General features: G+C 41.8%; 1 pseudogene across 1 annotated transcript; it reads left to right on the forward strand.

Annotated features, from left to right (window-relative positions):
* Positions 1-4,361: 4,361 nt before the first annotated feature.
* LOC105525128 lies at positions 4,362-5,851 on the forward strand (annotated as a pseudogene). Its single transcript, XR_001003857.1, has one exon. The product of XR_001003857.1 is annotated as a pre-mRNA-splicing regulator WTAP-like (transcript).
* The last annotated feature ends 285 nt before the right edge of the window (positions 5,852-6,136 follow it).

The raw sequence follows: 6,136 nt of genomic DNA on the forward strand, positions 1-6,136 counted from the left end.
AAAGAGAGAAAGAAAGAGAAAGAAAGAAAAATAAGACACAATTTACAAATTCAACATGTGTTATAAGGCTTCAATAATCAAGATGGTGAGGTATTGGCACACAGGCAGGCATGTAGATCTATGAAACAGAAATAAACCTTTACATTTATGGTAAATTGATTTTGGAAAAGGGTCTCAAAACTATTTAACAGGTAAATAATAGTGTATTCAACAAATTGTACTAGAAAAACTAGGTATCCTCATGCAAAAGAATGAAGCTGGATCTCTATTTCACACTGTACACAAGACATAACTCAAAATGGATCAAAGACCTAAATGAGAGCTTACTATAAAACTGTTATAAGAGGCTGGGTATAGTGGCTCATGGCTGTAATCCCAGCACTTTGGGAGGCGGAGGCTGGTGGATCACCTGAGGTCAAAACTTTGAGACCACCCTGATCAATATGGTGAAACCCCATCTCTACTAAAATTACAAAAAATTTAGCTAGGCGTAGTGGCGTGCACCTGTAGTCCCAGCTACTCAGGGGGCTGAGGCAGGAGAATCACTTGAACCCAGGAGAAGGAGGTTGCAGTGAGTTGAGATCACGCCACTGCACTCCAGCCTGGGCAACAGAGCAAGACTCTGTCTCAAAAAACAAACAAACAAACAAACAGAAAAACACTGTTATAAGAAAACATAGGAATAAATCGTCATGACCTTCAGTTGGGCAATGGTTTCTTACCTATGACTTCAAAAACACAAGCAATACAAGAAAAAAATAATTTAGACTTCATGAGAATTAAAAACTTGTGTTGCAAATGATTACATCAAGAAAGCAAAAAGATGCCGGGCGTGGTAGCTCACACCTGTAATCCCAGAACTTTGGGAGGCTGGGGTGGGCAGATCACGAGGTCAGCAGTTTGAGACCAGCCTGGTCAACATGGTGAAACCCCATCTCTACTAAAAATACAAAAATTAGCTGGGCGTGGTCGTGGGCGTCTGTAATCCCAGCTACTTGGGAGGTTGAGGTGGGAGAATTGCTTGAACCCGGGAGGCAGAGGTTGCAGTGAGCTGAGATCGTGCCATTGCACTCCAGCCTGGGTGACAGAGCAAGACTCTGTCTCAAAAAAAGAAGAAGAAAAAAAAAAAACTCAGCAATAATGGCCGGGCGCGGTGGCTCAAACCTATAATCCCAGCACTTTGGGAGGCCGAGACGGGTGGATCACGAGGTCAGGAGATCGAGACCATCCTGGCTAACACTGTGAAACCCCGTCTCTACTAAAAAATACAAAAAACTAGCCGGGCGAGGTGGCGGGCGCCTGTAGTCCCAGCTACTCGGGAGGCTGAGGCAGGAGAATGGCGTAAACCTGGGAGGCGGAGGTTGCAGTGAGCTGAGATCTGGCCACTGCACTCTAGCCCGGGCGACAGAGCAAGACTCCGTCTCAAAAAAAAAAAAAAAAAAAAAAAAAACTCAGCAATAAAAAGACAACCCAATTTAAAATGGGCAAATGATTTGACTAGACTTTTCTCTAAAGAAGATACCTAATGGTAAATAAGCACATGAAAAGATGCTCAGCCTCACTAATCATTAGTGAAATCAACACTACAACAAGAGTCTGCTTTACACCCACTAGGATGGCTATAATCAAAAAGATGAACACGTTTTAAGGATGTGGAGAAATAGCAATCCTCAGAGCTTGTTGCTGGGAGTGTAAAATAGCGTAGACTCTTTGAAAAATAATTTGGTAATTCCTTAAAAATTTAAACATAGAGTTACACATAACCCAACAATTTCACTCCTAGGTATATACCCAAGAGAAATGAAAACATACATCCACATATAAACTTGTATACAGATGAATGTCTGTAGCAGCATTATTCATGATTGCCCCAAACTGGAAACAACATAAATGTCCATCAACATGTGTTGATGGCTAAATAAAATGTGGTCTAACCATACAGTGGAATATTATTCAGCTGCAAAAACAAAAAAAATACTGGCTGGGTCCAGTAGCTCATGCCAGTAATCCCAGGACTTTAGGAGGCTGGGGTGGGAGGATCACTTGAGCCCAGGAGTTCAAGTCCAGCCTGGGCAACATGGTGAGGCCCAATATTTTCAAAAAATTAAAAAATTAGCCAACTGTGGTGGTACAGCTACTTGGAAGGTTGAAGTGGGAGGATTATGTAAGCCCAGGAGGTCGAGGCTGCAGTGAGCTGTGATTGCACCACTGTACTCCAGCCTGGGCAACAGAGTGAGATCCCGTCTCCAAAAGAAAGAAAGAAAGAAAAAAAGAAGAAATAAAGTACTGATACCTGCTACATGCTACAATACAAATGAACTTTGAAACCATTATGCTAAGTGAAAGAATTGCGTCACAAAAAACACACATTGTATGATGTATGATGTAATTTATGTGAAATGTCCAGAACAGGCAAATCTAGAGAGGTAAAGTTAGATGAATGCTTGTTAAGAGCCGGGTGTGTGGGTTGGAGGGGTAAAAGGGAGATAGGGAGTAATAGTTGATGGGCATGGTTTTTTTTTAGGGAGAATGAAAATATTCTAAAGTTATATTGAGGTGATAGCTGCACAACCCTGTGAACTTAGTAAAAAGCATTGAGCTGTAGGTTTTAAATGAGTCAATTTTACGGTATATGACTTATAACTCAGAAAGTTGTTTTTTAAAAAAATAACTTCATCAATGACGGGCAAGTAGAAGTCACATACCTCCAGAGGAAACAGAAAAGAAATTGCAAACTTTTCTGTGACATAAATGGTCTGTATCCTTCAAAAACGCCAGTGTCATGAAGGACAAACAAAGATTGGGGAAATTTGCCAGATTAGGGACACGCCACATGTGATCCTGGACTGGATCCTGGAGAGAAAAATATCTTAAAGGATATATTTGAGACAATTAACAAAATTAGAATGTAGATTATAGATGAGATTAAAGTATTGTGTCAATGTTAAATTTTCTGAACTTCATAACTGTACTATGGTTAGGTAAGAAAATATCTTTGTTTTTTCTTTTCTTTTTTGAGACAGGGGTCTCACTCTGTTACCCAGGCTGGAGTTCAGTGGCTCAATCTTGGCTCACTGCTCACTGGAGATAACGTGAGCTCCTAGGCACAAGTGATCCTCCCATATCAGCCTCCCAAGTAGCTAGGATGACAGGTGTGCACCACCACAACTGGCTAATTTTTAGTTTTTGTAGAGCTGGGGTCTCCTATGTTGCCCAGGCTGTCTTGAACTCCAAGCCTCAAGCGATCCTCCTGTCTCAGCTCCCAAAACGTTGGGATTATAGGAGTGAGCCACTGCACCTGGCCAATATCTTTGTCATAAAGAAGAAACCCTAAAGTCAGAGGCATGATGTCTGCAATCTACTCTACCATGGAGAGAGTAAAAATCAACACAAAAGGAATATATACATGTTTACATCAAATTATTATACATTACTATATACACACATAAACTTATGTGTATATATGTACATAAAACAATATAAAAACATGTAACCAAATATAATATACATACACACACATATACATGTATACACAGAGAGAATTATGACAAATAGATAAACTTTAAAAAAATCTTTGGATAAAAGATACACAAAAATTTCTCTAAATTATTCTTGTAATTTTCCCACGTTTGAAGTTATTACAAAATAAAAAGGATTTATAATATAAGTCTATGGGGGCCAGGTGTGGAGGGTCACATCTGTATTCCCAGCATTTAGGGAGGCTGAGGGGGAGGATTGCTTGAGCCCAGGAGTTTGAGACCAGTCTGGGAAACATAGCAAGACCCTGTCTCTGTAAAACTTTAAAAATTGGCCCGGCACGGTGGCTCACGCCTGTAATCCCAGCACTTTGGGAGGTCGAAGTGCAGGGTTGGGGGGATCACGATGTCAGGAGTTTGCGACCAGCCTGGCCAACATGGTGAAATCCCCATCTCTACTAAAAATACAAAAATTAGCCAAGTCTGGTGGCGGGCGTCTGTAATCACAGCTACTTGGGAGGCTGAGGCAGGAGAATCACTTGAAACCAGGAGGCGGAGTTCGTGGTGAGCTGAGATCGCACCATTACACTCCAACCTGGGCGACAGAGTGAGACGCTGTCTCAATAAAAAACAAAAAACAAACAAACAAAAACTTTAAAAATTAGCTAGGTATGGTGGTGTACACCTCTGGTTCCAGCTACTCCAGAGGCTGAGGCAGGAGGATCCCTTGAGCCCAGCGGTGAGCTGCAGTTAGCTGTGATGACACCACTGCAGTCCAGCCTAAGTGACAGGGGAAGGCCTCAAAAAGCCTGAGTCCAACTTTAAAGAGTTTCCTCTTTTATTTAAAACAAACAAACAAACCAACCAACAAACACACAGCGCTTCCCTTACCGCGCTTGCTGAGCTCCCGCGCCCGCAGAGCTCGCGCCAGGCTCCTGGGAAAGGACGGAGCGTGTTACCCGGGAGCAGCTGCTCCAGTGCTCCTCCAGGCCCGGATCGGGCTAAGCAGGCGGCCTCCCTCCCTTCACCTTTCCTCTCCTGGCGGGACCCCGCGGCGGGCGAGTGACTGCGGCCACGCCTGAAAGGCGACTCTTCTGATTCAAGATGAGCAACGAAGAACCTCTTCCCAAGAAAGTTCGACTGAGTGAAACGGACTTCAAAGTTATGGCAAGAGATGAGTTAATTCTAAGATGGAAACAATATGAAGCATATGTACAAGCTTTGGAGAGCAAGTACACAGATCTTAACTCTACTGATGTAACTAGCCTAACAGAGTCTGAAGAAAAACTAAAGCAACAACAGCAGGAGTCCGCACGCAGGGAAAACATCCTTGTAATGCGACTAACAACCAAGGAACAACAGATGCAAGAGTGTACTACTCAAATCCAGTACCTCAAGCAAGTCCAGCAGCTGAGCGTTGCCCAGCTGAGATCAACAATGGTAGACCCAGCGATCAAACTTGGTTTTCCTAAAAATGAAAGGTGAATTGGAATAAACTAAAGACAAACTGGAACAAGCCCAAAATGAACTGAGTGCCTGGAAGTTTACGCCTGATAGAGGCCTGATGGCGTCGGACTATTCCGAAGAAGTAGCCACCTCCGAAAAATTCCCCTTCTAGAACATGTAGACACTTGAGAAATGTTTCTGTTTAAAGAATATAGAGGGAGAAACAGAAGTCTTAAGTCTGTGACACACTGTGTCTTCAGACAGTTTGAAGGAATGAAAACCTAGAGATTTTAAATCATGAATTGAACATGTAAAATTTCAGTAAAATGTAAAAATGGAATATGCATCGCTCTTAACCTTGAGCATAGTGACTTAGAGACATGTGTATCAGTTTTGCCAATAAGACTGTGGACTTCATTATTGCTGTTGAATTTCTGAGTCAAAACTCAAATGAGGTGAATTTTGCCTTTAAAGGGTTTATTTACTGAGAACCAATTTTTAATAGTCACAAGAGAATCAAATAGATGTCTGTACAAGGAGCGCATATATTCAACCATTTAGTTTGGGGCTCTATATTACTTGCTTGAGCCTTAATCAATGTGGTTTTATTCAATGGTTTGTTCTTTGAATGGTTGCAAAAACTGTAGATTATCTTACTGAGGACTGTACAAACATGAAGGTGTGGTATGAAAACTTCAGGTTGAAACTGTTTGAAGTATTATAAACATTCATGTCACAACTAGATTGTATAAGGATATTAGCTGTGATGAGACTCACTGCATTATTTTTTTAGTGAATTTTATGAAATCCCCATTCCATTCAACAGGCACATGTTTAAAAGAGCATTGTCGTTGGTGTTAATGGGGGAATGTGTTCCTTCATTGTATTTGGCCCTTTTGTATTGCACTCGATAGTAAATTAAATATTCCTTGAAATAAACAAACACACACAAAAAATTTTTACAACAAATATGACAAGGGGTTAATAGGTATTAAGTCTTTTTTTTTTTTTTTTTGAGATGGAGTCTCACTCTGTCCCCAGGCTGGAGTGCAGTGGCTCCATCTGGGCTGACTGAAACCTCCGCCTCCCGAATTCAAGCAATTCTCCTGCCTCCGCCTCCAGAGTAGCTGGGATTACAGGCCTGAGCCACCACGCCTGGCCCAATAGGTATGAATTCTGTCTTTATGATCTCATGTGGCACAGTGAAAGATGCA

The sequence above is a fragment of the Colobus angolensis genome, unplaced genomic scaffold, assembly GCF_000951035.1.
Source record: "Colobus angolensis palliatus isolate OR3802 unplaced genomic scaffold, Cang.pa_1.0 Scaffold52, whole genome shotgun sequence".
In the NCBI taxonomy this organism is placed as follows: Eukaryota; Metazoa; Chordata; class Mammalia; order Primates; family Cercopithecidae; genus Colobus; species Colobus angolensis.